This window comes from Astatotilapia calliptera, chromosome 22 (assembly GCF_900246225.1).
Source record: "Astatotilapia calliptera chromosome 22, fAstCal1.2, whole genome shotgun sequence".
NCBI lineage: Eukaryota > Metazoa > Chordata > Actinopteri > Cichliformes > Cichlidae > Astatotilapia > Astatotilapia calliptera.
This window is the reverse complement of record NC_039322.1, coordinates 32325589-32340117: the sequence shown is the minus strand read 5'-3', so window position 1 is coordinate 32340117 and position 14529 is coordinate 32325589.

Genomic DNA, 14529 nt, shown 5'->3' with positions numbered 1-14529 from the left:
AAAAGGACCCAAAACGCAGACTCCAAGGAACAGGGAACAGGGAACAGAACTTGAAATATTAACAAAAGGCGAGCCGTTTAATATGGCTGGTAGAAAAGGTACAAACAAAGGGCAAGGCAAACTGAAGCAAAATTAACACAAACCTAAACTGGGGAATCTAAACAAACAATAAGAAAAACTTAGACAAGAAACTTGGAAGCATGGTATGGCATAGGAAACATGGCGTGGACAACAGACGACCTGACAATCACACACTGAAAACAGAGGACTTAAATACACAGCAGGTGATTAGGGGAAGTGGGAACACATGGAGGAACAGCTGACTGACATGAGCCTAATGACAGGACAAGGGAAGTGAAACTAAATACAATGAACAAAGAACACACGACTCCTTCAAAATAAAACAGGAAACATGAGACAGACATGATAATACAAACTTGATAACATAAGACACGCAGCATGAAACACGAAGGTTGAGGGGAAACTTAAATACAGGGGAAGAAAACACAAGGAGTCTAATAACCAAATGAACTTAGATAACCTAATGAACAAAATAAACTCAAACTTAAAACGCTGGGTCAAAAGACCCAGGATGATGACAAACTAGGAAATGTAGTTAAACAGTTGTAAGCATATATTGTGTGGCAGGAAGTCATGTGTACAGACACACACACACACAGTGTTTTAACCTTTTGTGACCATATGGGTGTTACAGTGGGTGGTGTTTGTATTCACTGAATAAAAGGCTGCAGGGAAGGCTGTTTCTTTGAAGTTGGCTCAATGATCCCAACTAAACCGCCACAAGATTGGTTCAGATCTCGAGATTCATGTATGTCCAAATTCCTTTGGAAAAATAAACCCCCACGTATAAGCTTAAAAACACTACAAAAGACCAAGGATAAAGGAGGACTAGAACTGCCTAACTTTCAGCACTACTTCTTAGCCAACAGGCTTCAGTTTATCTCAGGATGGCTAAAACACACCCTCTTAGATGAACCTTGGCTAGATGTAGAACAAGCACTCTGCAATAATCTAGAGATCTCAGACCTACCATTTATCAGCTCAAACATCCAACGACATGAATGCTTTAAAAGCATCAACATCAGCTCTTCTCTGACAGCATGGTGGGAGTTTCTAAAATTGACGGCGTCTTCATTAATCCCATGCAAACGTACACCTATCTGGAACAACCCTGACATATTACAAAACAATAATATGATAAACTTTTCAGATTGGAGTGATAAAGGAATCAAATATTTAGAACATATACTAGAAGGAACAGAATTTATTTCATTTGACGGACTAGTTACACAATATGGGATCAACAAGAAAAGATTTTTAGAATATCAACAAATTAAATCCATAGTAAAAAAGAAATTTAAACCGGGTCAAGTTGAACTACAAACACCACCAAGTGTGGTTCAATTTCTTACTCTTAAACCCCCCAAATTACTATCCAAAATATACAGAATGCTTTCTAAAACGGATGAATCAATATCACTTCCTATTGCAAAATGGGAAGCGGATTTATCAGTTAACTTAGACCTAAACTTCTGGTCTCAGATTTGCTTAAAAACCTTTCATCTAATTAGAAATCCCAGTCTTCAATTAATTCAATACAAAATATTACATAGAGTACACTATACAGGTCATCGGATGTTCAAGATGGGCTTTACGTCTACCAACAACTGCTCACACTGCCAAACCAATTCACCGGACAATTATATCCACGCTCTTTGGTTCTGTCCACCAGTTCAGAAGTTTTGGCGCGAGATATGTGAAGACTTATCGAAGTGTCTGAAATGTAACATTCCAACTTCCCCCTTAGTGTGTTTGTTGGGCAGCTTAGATAATGTCACTTCAGAAAAGAATATCGCCCATATGGTTTTCACTGCCCTATGCATAGCCAAGAAAACAGTCCTCATGAACTGGAAAAATAAAAATAATCTTAATTCTAACCAATATAGAAATTATCTATTAGATTACATTAGTCTTGATACAGCCTCTGCCACCACATCAGATCAATTGCTCTGGGCTCCTTTGATCAACTCCATCACCTAGTGGGGGTGGGGGGTCATAGTTTGGTCCCGCCTTCACTGTTGTGATTGGTGTGGGGGTAGGCACAGGCTTAGGGCGTCGGGGGGTTCCCCAGAGGCATCTTCCTTGGGGGGCTCAACCCGGGGTAGCGGTCATGTCCGGTTAGGGGCTCTGTTGGCTCTCCGGTGACTGTTTCCTCGCGGCTGCGTGCAGCGGGGCTAGGGGAGGGTCTGTGCTGAAGGACGTGGGTTACTGACCTGGTAGCCTGGCTGGCCCTGGGTGGGTCCGGGATGGGCGTGAGGTTCTGGGGACGCTCCGTCTCTGGGCTGGGACCTGGAGCAGGGTGCCGCCGGTGCGTCGAGCCACCTGGGGGGCTCTTCAACTGGTGGGGGAGATTGTCACATCTTGCAGGAGCTTTCCTCTCCTCAGGAGCTCCCTCTGCAGGAGGGGGAGATACAGGAGAGGTGGAGGAAGATCTCAGCCTGGGTGTTTATTGTCTTATGTAGTCTGGAAGATGAGTGGATGGTGGGGTGGGTGCAGTTTTCTCTGTGGTGGGGTTGGGTGGACTGTCCCGGGCTCTGTGGGGCCGGGCGGCGCTGCTGCACTGGGCCCGGTCTGGATGGGCCTGGGCCCCCTTTCCCTGGCGGGTCGCGGAGTATGGGGGTGCCTACTGGGGTCAGCGGGGTAGCTGGCCCCAGGGAGGGGTCACTTGCCCCTCCCTTCCTTCCCTCCCCATCTCCAGCTGCCTCCCTCTTCCCGCTCCACCACAACCACCCACACATGCAGGGCCTTGGAGTAGGGGTATGTCACCAGGGTGCAGAGGAGGCTACCCCCCATCTGTCCCCTTCTGGCTGCCTCTGCCTCAATTTTATCCCACAACTTAGACATTCACATTACTCACACTCTCATTACACATACATATAGGATCTTGGGGGTGGGCACGATACACGGAGTCCAAAGTACCATCAGGGTGTACACCCCACCCCTGGCATCGTTGCCCACCTCTCAATTTTAAATACACGTAGACATTGAGGGCTAGCAGGAGGGACCATGCGCTTACCTGCTGCTCTCTGGCAGGTAGCTCCATGCCCTCCTGGGTTTTAAATGCACCTTAGAACACACATGCATCAACATTACAATGAGCGGGTGGAGGGAGGTTTGGAGTCTTCTCTCACCCCCGTTCTCTGCAACCTGCTGGAGCAGGGGGGCTAGGAGGAGGAGTTGGCCGTCCGACTGCGGTCTGGAGTGTGGAGCCTTCCTGCTGCTGCGGAGTCGGGGCGGTCTGCCTCCCCCCACCGCAGGGAAAAGGGTAACACCACCTGGGTCTGGGTGCAGTTCCCCCCTCCAGGGGTGAGGGCACCTAGACCCGGTTTGTAGAGTACGCTTGGGGAGTGTGATCGTGTGTACAACGTCTCTTTATGTCTGTCTCCACGTTGGTTGAGTGTGGAGTAAGTGCATATGAGAGCATGAGGGTGGGAATGGATGTTTGTATCTGTGTGTGCCTGTATGTCTGTGTCTATATGTCAGGTTGGGTGTCAGGCGCCACCTCTCTGGGGACATCTCAGGCCCTCCAAGGTTTGGAGGCCTATCTCCCCCTACCACCACTTCCCCTGCCAGTGGCGGACCCCCTCAGACATCGGTGCGTTGGTGGTTCTTTGTGTCCGGGGATGGGCGTCCAGGTACACACCGGCTCACTCCTTGGCGGCCGCTTATCGGGGCCTGGAGCCTGGGGCTCGCTCGGGCCACTTCGGAGGTGGGGTGCCCCCGGCCTCTCGGCCTGGGGCTCGGTCACTCAGGCGCAGCTGGCTGCCGGCGGAGCTCACGGGCGCGTCACTGCAACTCCCCCTGGCTTCTGCTCCGCGGCTGCTGAGTGAGCCCTCATCTGGGACTCTCCTCAGCTCTTTCCGGGACAGTGGCGCAGCTGCCCCTCTGTTGGTCTTCCTTGGTCTCTTGTGTTCTGAGGGCCTCTGGATGTCTGGAGTTTTGATCTCCTCCACACCTGCTTCATGCCCTGGAGGACGGGGCTGTGGCCCCCCCACACCCTCTAGCAGATTATTACATGAAGGAACCTTTTAAAAAAACAAAAAACAAGTGCGTCCATGCTCACAGGTGTACACACGGGTGATCACACCCACAAACTACACCCTTTTTGGCTCCTACCTCAAAGCACACTGTGTTCTGTTGATCTTATGTGCTGCACAATAATGTTTAATATTTAGTATTTACTGTCATATTCCCATATATCATTGTGATGTTGTTTATTCTATTACACTTGTTCTCTTCTGCTTGCTTTCTTTTTTCTTTCTCAGCAGGTGATCCAGGTGATTGATATATGCATTTTTTTTCTCTGCCCGTTCTGTAAAATAAACAATAAAAGGTGAATCAAATGGACCATTACGGCAAGGCTGGGATGGTCAGTTTGGTAAAGTAAATCCGTTGGGCATCTTTCTTTGCCTTTAGACAACAATTCTGATGGCAAAAGAGCCAAACGGGACAGGCCAAAAAAAAAAAAAAAAAAAAGAAGTTGGCTGGGAAACAGGTGAGGAGAATTCAGCTCCAAGAGCCTGGTTCCGACCAGCCTTCCCTTGCTAGCAAATAAAAACCAGTTAAGTTGTTGTCGTGCCTGTATTTAGGCACATCTGATTTGATGGACTGACCAAAGAGAGGAAACTCAAATACTACAGGCTGTGGTCAGAAAAATTAATACTACAGATTTCAATGTCAAGACGTGACAGGCCACAAGATACTGTAGTACCAAATCCAAAGTATGAACACATTCATGTAGTGGGCCATTGACTGACTGAACAAGATTAAAAAAGTCTATCAGATTTAAAAAGTCATTTGCCGGCGGAGTGTTTGGGCAGCAAACGTGAATGTTAAAACCCCCCACAATTAAAACACTGTTATAGCTTGGTAAAATTCTTGTCAAGAATTCAGAAAAGTCTTGTATGAAGACCTTATTATATTTCAGAGGTTGATACACTAGCGTATGTCTGTGAAGGTTCTCAGTCATCCAGGTCATCGTAGTCAAAGGAGCTTGCAAAGAAAAGCGTCTGGACTTCTTTAACTGGACTTCTGGACTCTGGCTGATTGGGACCCACACCCAGTCTCACACCTTGGCTCAGGCGATTAGAGGATCATCAGGGGTCCTTTTGTCCCTCTGTGGGGGGTTACTCGCACTAGGTTTATATCTGGGACTCTCCACCATTTGACCTTAGAACTGAAGAAGCTTCTCGGATGAGAGGTGAAACGTCTTCAAGTAACTTAAAGAAGTCCAGACGCTTTTCTTTGCAAGCTCCTTTGATACACTAGCGCACATAGCACTGGAGTAGACAAACAAATTTCAAATAATTGCAGTTCAAAGCTGTCGTAGGTGTCTGCTGTTAACTGACGACAGTTGAAGCAGTTTTTATAAACAGTGGCTAATCCTCCACCCTGATCTGCAATTCGGGGTGAACTGAGGTAGTAGCAATCTGCACTCACCCAAGTTGAGCCAAGTTTCAGTCACCAGGAGAAAGTCTAAATTACAAGCGGTGAAAAAGTCATTCAGGATGAAGGTTTTGTTAGCCAACAACCTGGCGTTAACCAGGGCCAGTAGTGTTCACAGCTGGCTTGGATGATCGACGTAGAGCGCGAAGATTCTAGTAATCCACTTCACCCCTGCAAATATATAAAATATGTGTATATATGGTATATTTCTGCTCACATTCTGTAACTTCTGTCGGTGCTGTGCTATTGGAAAAACGAATTTCCCGGACGAACCCACCTGAGGGATTAATAAAGTTTTATCTAATCTCTATCTAATCTAATCTAATGTGGGGAAGGACACTGTGGATGCTGGATATCTTGAAGTGGAGTTACTAGTGCAATCCAACGAGGTTCTGATTCCAGGGAACGCCAGGAGATGAACTTGCTGTCCGAGGCAAAGTTCTTTAGAAGAGCATGAGGATTAGTTAACGGGAATACTGCCATGTAAGTAGCGAAGCAGTTTCTGAGTTTTACCAGTATTCCACTCCGTTTTCCTCGCCCTCTCTAGCATTTCTTCCTGAGGGGAAGGCTAGGTGGATAACAGCGGAGAAACAGTGGTACAGTTTCTACCACAGGTGGGACTCGGTAATCCTCGCCTCCTGGGGCCATATGATACTGCTCATCAACAGTGGCTTGGACATTTAATATTGATTGGAAATTCTTACACAAAAAGAGCAGACATTGTTGAGAAAAACAGATATAAACAGGGTTAGTAGAATCAAAACAGGTAACAGCTGATGGTGAGCCACACACACAGGCGCCATTTTGAAATCTGATTTAATTTTCCCTATAAATAAAGTAACAGCTTATGTAATGTTTTTTTTGGTCAACCTCAGCTCAAACTGAATGACTTGACATGAACAATATCTTATTTGCAGATCTGAGCTAATTCAAGCTGATATATTTAATTTATCCAGTTTTTTCTAGAACAATTGGGTAAGTAAGCAGATTTTGGATGACAGTGAAAAACCTCAGACAGCTTATAACATAAAACTTAACTTCTTAGTCAGCTGAAGGAGATGAAAACCAGGAGGGCCACAGGTTCGGATGGAATCAGCTCCAGACTACTGAGGGACTGTGCAGGTCAACTCTGTGAGGCTATCACATACATCTTTAACCTCAGTCTAAGTTTGGAGAGGGTCCCCATTCTGTGGAAGACCTCATGCGTGGTACCGGTCCCAAAGACAACTGACCCCAAGGAGCCAAACCACTTCAGACCTTTTGCACTGACTTCACACCTGATGAAGACCATGGAGACGATCATACTCCACCACCTTCACCCACTAGTTGGGAGACATCTAGGCCCACTGCAGTTTGCCTACCATTGGTATGGATGTCATCTACCTGCTGCATCATAACATGGACACTTGTCATCTCCAGAAGTTCTCAGACGACACCGCCATCGCGGTCAGAGGGAAATAAACTGGAATACAGGGGGGTGCTCAGTGACTTCATCAGCTGATGTGAACAGAACCATCTTCACATCAATGCCAGCAAGACAAAGGAGCTGGTGATTTACTTCAGCAAGAAGCCACCCCCTATTACACCAGTGAACATCCAGGGTTTGGACATTTTTATTTATTTTTTTGCAGTCTGGAAAGAAAAAAGGATGGCGTTGGTGTGTATGGCTGGCCGTCTTCGACTCTGCTTTCGACTCTGCTTTCAACCCCTCCTTTTTGATCTCTGTTTAATTTTCCTTATCCTCCTGATCTGCTCTCCAAGTGGCAATGCACTAATTACCTACGATCGGCAAACACTTTTGAATCTTCGATCTTTTCACCACTATGGACCGGAACCATGTTGGAATATAGGTGATGCTACTTCGCCCTGGATGGATTTTTCCACCAGCATACACGTCTTGCCTCTACCCTTCCCGTACAAGAAATGGATCAGGAAGCGGGGTAAACGGAGTGGTATTCGTGTATGTTTTAAGGCTAACCTCAAAGCATGGGCTGTGGCTAATCTACATGCTACTATGGATATCCTGCTACATCCTCCCACTTCCCAGGACCGATTCTCTGTTAGATCGGTCACCCATCGATGGATCCGACCCGTCGGACAACAGGTTAACTCTGCCTTCCCTGTGGCCTGCCTGCCTAGCCGGACCTGGATAAGGACTTTTCGAGGTGGCGTACACTGCAGCAACCTAAGCCGATTGAGCCGCGTTCCAAATAAAAACACGGCGCCCTTGACCCAGATGGCACTGCTAAACGTGAGGTCGCTGGTGAATAAGACTTTCATTCAGAATGATTTTTTCCTCACCTCTGGGCTGGACGCGTTGTTTCTGACAGAGACCTGGATTCGCCCTGGTGAGTCGCTATCCTTCTCTGAGCTACTGTGTCTTTTTTAGTTCACCCAGACCCACTGGTAAAGGTGGAGGTCTAGCCTCGGTTATTAAACATAAACTTAATGTGCGGCATCTGCCATCCCCTACCTACCCCAGTTTTGAAGTTCAAGTTTTGGAACTGGCTGGACACCTGCTAGGTGGCCTACCGACCACCGAAATACAATAAGACTTTTATTGCTGACTTTGCTGTTCTTTTAGGATCTCTCCTCTTAAGCTATGGCTGTGCTCTTATTATTGGTGATTTTAACATTCATATCTGCTCCAAAAATGATCTGTTAGCCAAGGATTTTCTCGCTCTTATGGATTCTTTTAGCCTGTCTCAGTGGGCAAATGTACCTACCCATTATAAATTCCATACTCTTGATTTGGTTCTTTCGTGTGGCCTGGATGTTTGTATTAAGAACATTGACAATATTGGCATTTCTGACCATTTCCCAGTTTTGTTTGAAGTTGATCTATGCAAATTAAAGCTTCACTCTGATGGTCCCCGATGCCTGTTGCGCATAATCAACCCCGATACCATGGTTAACTTCTCTGCAGCCTTTGCTTACTCTGCAGAATCTGTAATTGACTGTTCTATATCTCTTACGACTGATGATTATGCTAATTCTCTGATATCTACATGCTCTCATATTCTTGAGGCCGTTGTCCCTGTTAAGGTGAAATGTCCCAGAAGTCACTCTCAAATTTGGTTAAATGACACTATATGTGCCTTACATCGTGCTTGCTGTCGAGCCGAGAGGAGATGGAACAAAGATAGGCTCCAAGTTTCCTTTGACATACTACGTATGAGCCCCTTGGAATTTCAAAATGCTGCTAAAATGGCTAAAGCGGCTTTTCTATTGGATATTATTGCTACCAATGCTCACAACCCCTGAATGTTATTTAAAATCTTTAATTCAGTGGTAAATCCTTGTCCCGAGGTGCTGTGGGCGGCCCCCTCAACTCTCTGTGAACAATTTTTAAATTACTTCACGGATAAAATTAGATCTTTAAAAGCCTTACATCCCTTAGTGAGGAGCCCTCCCCCTACCTCAGGATGCCCATCGACTTTTCATCAGTTTGAGCTGGTGTCACTTCCCACACTTAAGCGTATAATTGATCAACTGAGAAATGCTGACTCTGTCCTTGATATCCTCCCATCTCGCTTTGTCGAGGATGGTTTTGATGTAATTGGGCCCAGTATCCTATCCTTAATCCTATCATTGTGTTCCGGCTGCATTCCAACAGTCTTTAAAAATGCGGTAGTACAGCCTGTTCTAAAATAAAAGTAATCTTGATCATAACAACCTTGAAAAATTACAGGCCGATTTCCAAACTTCCATTCTTGTCTAAAGCATTGGAGAAAGTAGTCCTCTCAGGTATATGCTGCCCTTAGGCTCTATCTTTGAGAAGTATAATATCTCCTATCACTTTTATGCTGACGATATTCAAATTTATTTTCGGCTGACTAATTACATTTCGTCATTAGTCAGCCAAAACTGTCTGCTAGAGTGCTTGAGAGAGGTCAAGATTGGCTCTCCGACAACTCTCTTATATTGAATTAGAAGAAAACAGAAATCGTGCTGTTCGACAACCATACTTCATGGGGCCAATTTGCTGACACTCTTGGACCCCTTGCCGCCTTTCTTTCTGGCACTGTTAGCAACTTAGGTGTTCTCTTTCACAGCTCCTTTAAGTTTGACAAGCAAGTATCCTCTGTAGTTAAATCTAGTTTCTACCAATTGCGTCAAATTTCCAAGGCCAAGCACTACATACCGCACAAGGACCTTGAGAAACTAATCCATGCTTTTGTGACCTCTAGATTAGACTATTGTAATTCCCTTTACTTTGGTCTCCACTCCACCTTTTTTCATAGATTGCAGCTTGTCCAGAATGCGGCGGCACGCCTTCTGTCTGGTACCCCAAGGTTTGCCTCTATCACTCCAGTCCTTGCTGACCTGCATTGACTCCCTGTCAAATACCAAATTAAGTTTGAAATTCTGTTGCTTACCTTTAAAATCATAAACAATACTGCACCGTGCTACCTCACTGAACTCCTTAGTCCATATACCCCTAGGAGAGCCCTAAGATCATCAGGACAATTACTCTTAGTTCAGCCTAGATCCCGGCTAAAGACCAGAGGTGACCGTGCTTTTGCCCTGGCAGCCCCGAGCCTCTGGAACAATTTTCCTGCCTTCGTGCCTCTGACTCCATCTATTCATTTAAATCTCAGTTAAAAACGTATCTGTTTGACCCAGCGTTTTCAGTTAGTTAGTGCACTTCCCCTATATTTTACCCTTATGTTACTTATCTTCTACTAATGTCCCACTGTATAAATACCCCCACCTTATATTTATGAATACCCTGTAATTTTGTCTTCTAAACTATGCTCTAACATTTTACTTCTTATTTCGTCTGTACCTTTTGGGTTTTTTGTACTCTGTTATAGCCTATTATCTTTTATCTTTTGTTTTAACCTTGTTGTGAAGCACTTTGATGTACCTTTGGTTTTAAATGTGCTATATAAATAAAGTTGTATTCTATTGAAACGGAGGAGGAGTACAAATACCTGGGTGTTCACCTCAATTACAAACTGGATTGGTCCATGAATAGAAATGCACTCTACAAGAAGGGTCTAAATCATCTCCACCGCCTGAGATCCTTCGGGGTGTTGTTGTTATGGGTTGCTAGGAGGTTCTCCCTGTTCGAGAACGCTCTGTTTTTTTTCTTCTCCCTCTCACTCCTCTCTCCCTCTTCCTGCCCCGTCTTTCGGGCTCCAGGGGCCGTGGCTGAGTAGCGTTATGGTGCTTGCCCCTCCAGCATTTGATGTGGTTAAGAATATAGCATTAGTTCCACCATTCCGTAAAACAGAAGTAGAGGCATATTTTAATGCGTATTGCCATAGCCCACTGGCCCAAAGAGGTTCGGCCTCTGCTGGTGCCGTGTAAACTGGTAGGTAAGGTGCAGGAGGTGTATGCAGCTCTCACCAAGTTGAGTGTATGATAGGGTACAGAGTGCCATTCTCAAAGCATATGAATTAGTGCCTGACGCTTACAGACAGCGTTTCCGGTTCCTCCGTAGGCTCCTACGCAAACCTTTCTTGAGTTTGCAAGCGAAAAGGGAATATTGTTTGAAAGGTGGAGTCAGGCAAGAGGTGTTGTAGACTTTAAGTCACTGTGCGAGTTAATATTGCTGGAGGAGTTTAAGAACTGTGGTCCTGAGCAGATGGTGATGTATCTGAATGAGCAGAAGGTGGCTACAGGAGCCAGCTGTCCTGGCTGAGGAGTTTGCCCTGACGCATAAAGCCATTTTTAACAAGGCTGAACCGTCAGTTGGAGGACAGGCGGTGAAAACGCCGCCCTTTAGAGGCTCGTTGGGTGTCAAAACAGATAGACAGTGTTTTTACTGTCATATAGTCTCTGATTGCCTAGCCCTTAAGTGTAAACAGCAGCAGCCAAAGGGGGCGGGCCTAGTAGGGTCAAAGGGGGTAGTAGGTGACCCTGAGTTGTGTTTTAAACCCTTCATTTTTGACAGAGTTGTCTCTTTGACTGGGTTGCCGGGAGACCAGAAGCCGGTCCGGATACTGAGAGATACGGATGGATCACCTCCAGCTGTGAGCAGATGCAGGGCCAGGGGGCCATTGGGACCATTGGGCTGCATAGGTGCTCGCACTAATTGCTGAGTTACCGGCTGGGCAGTTGACTGAAACAGAAGTTGTAGTGGTGGTCGTGATGATGGTCGTGCTGAATGTAGTGATGGTTGTTGAACTTGCAACAGAGCTGGTAACCGACTCTCAGCTACTCTTCTCCGGGGAACAGGGACGGGTACTGGGTCTGGCCAAGCATCAGCCATCCCCACCTGAAGAACAGATACAGGTCCAGGGAAGAGCTGTGTTCTGGCTGCCTTACCCCTGGGGGCCGGTGTGGGTGCAGGATCTAGCTGGACCACCGCTGCTCCCACCCAAGGAGCTGAAACGGGTGCAGGAGTCAGCAGGGTCTCAGTTGCCCTTACCCGGGGAACCAGAACAGGCACAGGCAACGACCAGGCTCCCGTCATCGTGGAACCAAAACTTTGACTTGAGCAACCAATTCTGCAGTGTTCAAACCAAGTATTTTTACTAGCTTGTTAACAGCAGATGACACCTGATTGGTCTTAACCTGGACAGTCACAGAATGCATAGTCTCGAAGAGTTCACAATGAGCAACACAAACAGTCCTTGAATGAGCATACTCTGGGCTTGTGAAATTTAACTCAGGAGAGGTTATGGAAACGTGAGGTTTGTCACAGGCAGCCTCAGAATGAACTGGCTGGTGAGCCGCGTAACACATGGGTGAAGCAACACCAACAACAGTCTCATGAGGTGTAGCCAGAACAGCATAGATGGAATCTGGCTGGGAAATTGAACTGTCCCGGTTTAGTTTAGCAGTAGGAGAAATTGTCTTTTGAGCAGAGCGGCAAATAGTCTTTTGAACAGCATTTTTAACGTCCTGAATGAGATTATGATTGTCCAAGTCAGAAAATTCCATAACAGATTCACATATGTTTTCTACATCTGAAAGCTCACTATTAACTAGTACTCCCGAAGCCATCGTCGTACGATTAACTGATCCAAAAACAGGTGGCTCGGAATCAACATAACTTGGCTGAGAAGTGAAAACAGAAACCCCAGACTTTTCAGAATTAATCCCAGAAACACCACTCTCAGTTACAGAACACAAAGCTTCTTTTGACTCTGAAATAAGGTAATCTGATTCCTGAATTCTCTCAAACTTGGAAGAAACAAAAAATGGATAATTAGAATGCTCAGAGTCCCGAAAGGCAGCCTCAGAGTCAGCCATCTTAGGATCATCAGTTTCTATCGTTACAGACTCTGAGTTAACAGTCAAAAAGTTAACTGACTCTGAATTTACTGGCTCAGAGCTTAAAATTCCCAGTGTGGAAGAAGCCAGGTGAAAATCGTTCTGTTCACTCACAACGTCCAGCTCTGAAGAGCAGGAACTGGATTCCGATTGCGGTGAAGGACGGCGACGGCGAGAATGCCGCTTTCTCTTAGAAATGGGAGTGGCAGAGAAAACAGAAGGTTTCGGAGCAACGGTGACTGGCCCCTCATCCTCCGACCACATTCCTGCCAGGCATGAGGCAGGTGAGGGGTGGTTTACGTGAGGGGGGAAGAAGTCTGATGCTGCGACTGCAGCTGCTGCAGTGGGGCTGAAGAAAGCTCCGTCCGCTGCGGCGGCGTGAGAGGGCTTGCTCGCTGTGACTGAGGCAGAGTGGACGAGGAGATGAGGGTGAATTAGGTAGGGCATTAACAGGGAAAGGGGGGCACAAATAAATACTTTTCTTTCTTATTCTCATGTGTTGTAAATAGTTCAGGAGGTTAACTCGAGCAAGCAGTTTTTGGGTTTCGGATAATTACTGTATAGAATACCAGAATAGGGAGGATGATGTAGGTTTATGTTTATTGGATTGATACATATATACCAACAAGACAGTGTACATCACTGTCACAACAACGTTTGTTTTCATTTAAAGACTTTATGGTTTTTCCTATAATGGTGGGCCGGTCTCGAGTCAAAATGCCTGGGCCGATGTTTTTTTTCCTAGTCCAGCCCTGTATGCAGCTCATCTGCAGTCTGGAGTTACCTACATCTTCCTACTTGGAAGGCAGAATTTCCGAGTTCTGAGTATAATTGAAAGCAACACAACTGCAGTTTCTGTGTTAGACGTAAAAAGCAAGCTAGAAGACTGGCATCCTTGCTGGGTATCCAGTTTGGGAAGCAACACATTAATAAGAGAATTCTGAGTAAAACCAAAGTTATTTTCCTTAGTAACTAGTTACTTTGAAAGTAACGAGTAACTTGAAGTAACTGAGTTACTTTTGATAGAACTAACTAGTAATGTAACTAAGTTACTAATTTAAAGTTACTTACTGCTAGTGCAACATGGGCATTGCATGCAAAATGGATTATCCTCAATACAGTTGCATAAACTTTCCTGATATGATTTCAGTTTCCTTCTAGCAGCCAATCAAGATATTGTCTATACGGTTCTTCTGTCCACATGCCAATAAAACTATTGACATACTGGTGCATAATGTTAGTCAGCTGAGTGTCTGCAATTAGGTTGTGTGAGTTGCCCACTCCACCGCTCTGGGAAACGGGAGAGATTGACTGCCTGCACACATGCACTATGACATTTCACATGAAAGAAGAGTAGGAAAACATCACGAAGTGTTCTGCTGCTGAATGTGAGTAAAAGTGTTGATACATTGACATGCTGGTAACTAAATGTTTTAATTGGATCACTGTATCTAATTAGGTGTGTATTGTGTGTGAATCTGTTTGGAATGACCCCAGAAGTACTAATAAGCTGACAAGTGATCAAATTTTAACTTGGATCAATGTCACTGGAGTGATTTTAAATTTTTAGTTTTAAAGTTCAGGTTTGTGCTTAAAGTACTTTAATTTCTTTTTTACTTAGACATAGATAGGAAATGTGAAAAATCTAACAAAAATGCACTGCAATATTTTGAAAGTTTAAAAAATAAATGTGTAGAACAGGCTAACACCTAACAGTGCATGTAACAGTACAGGCTATTGGCTATGAACCCATGCTAACAGTGCAGGCTGAGTAGA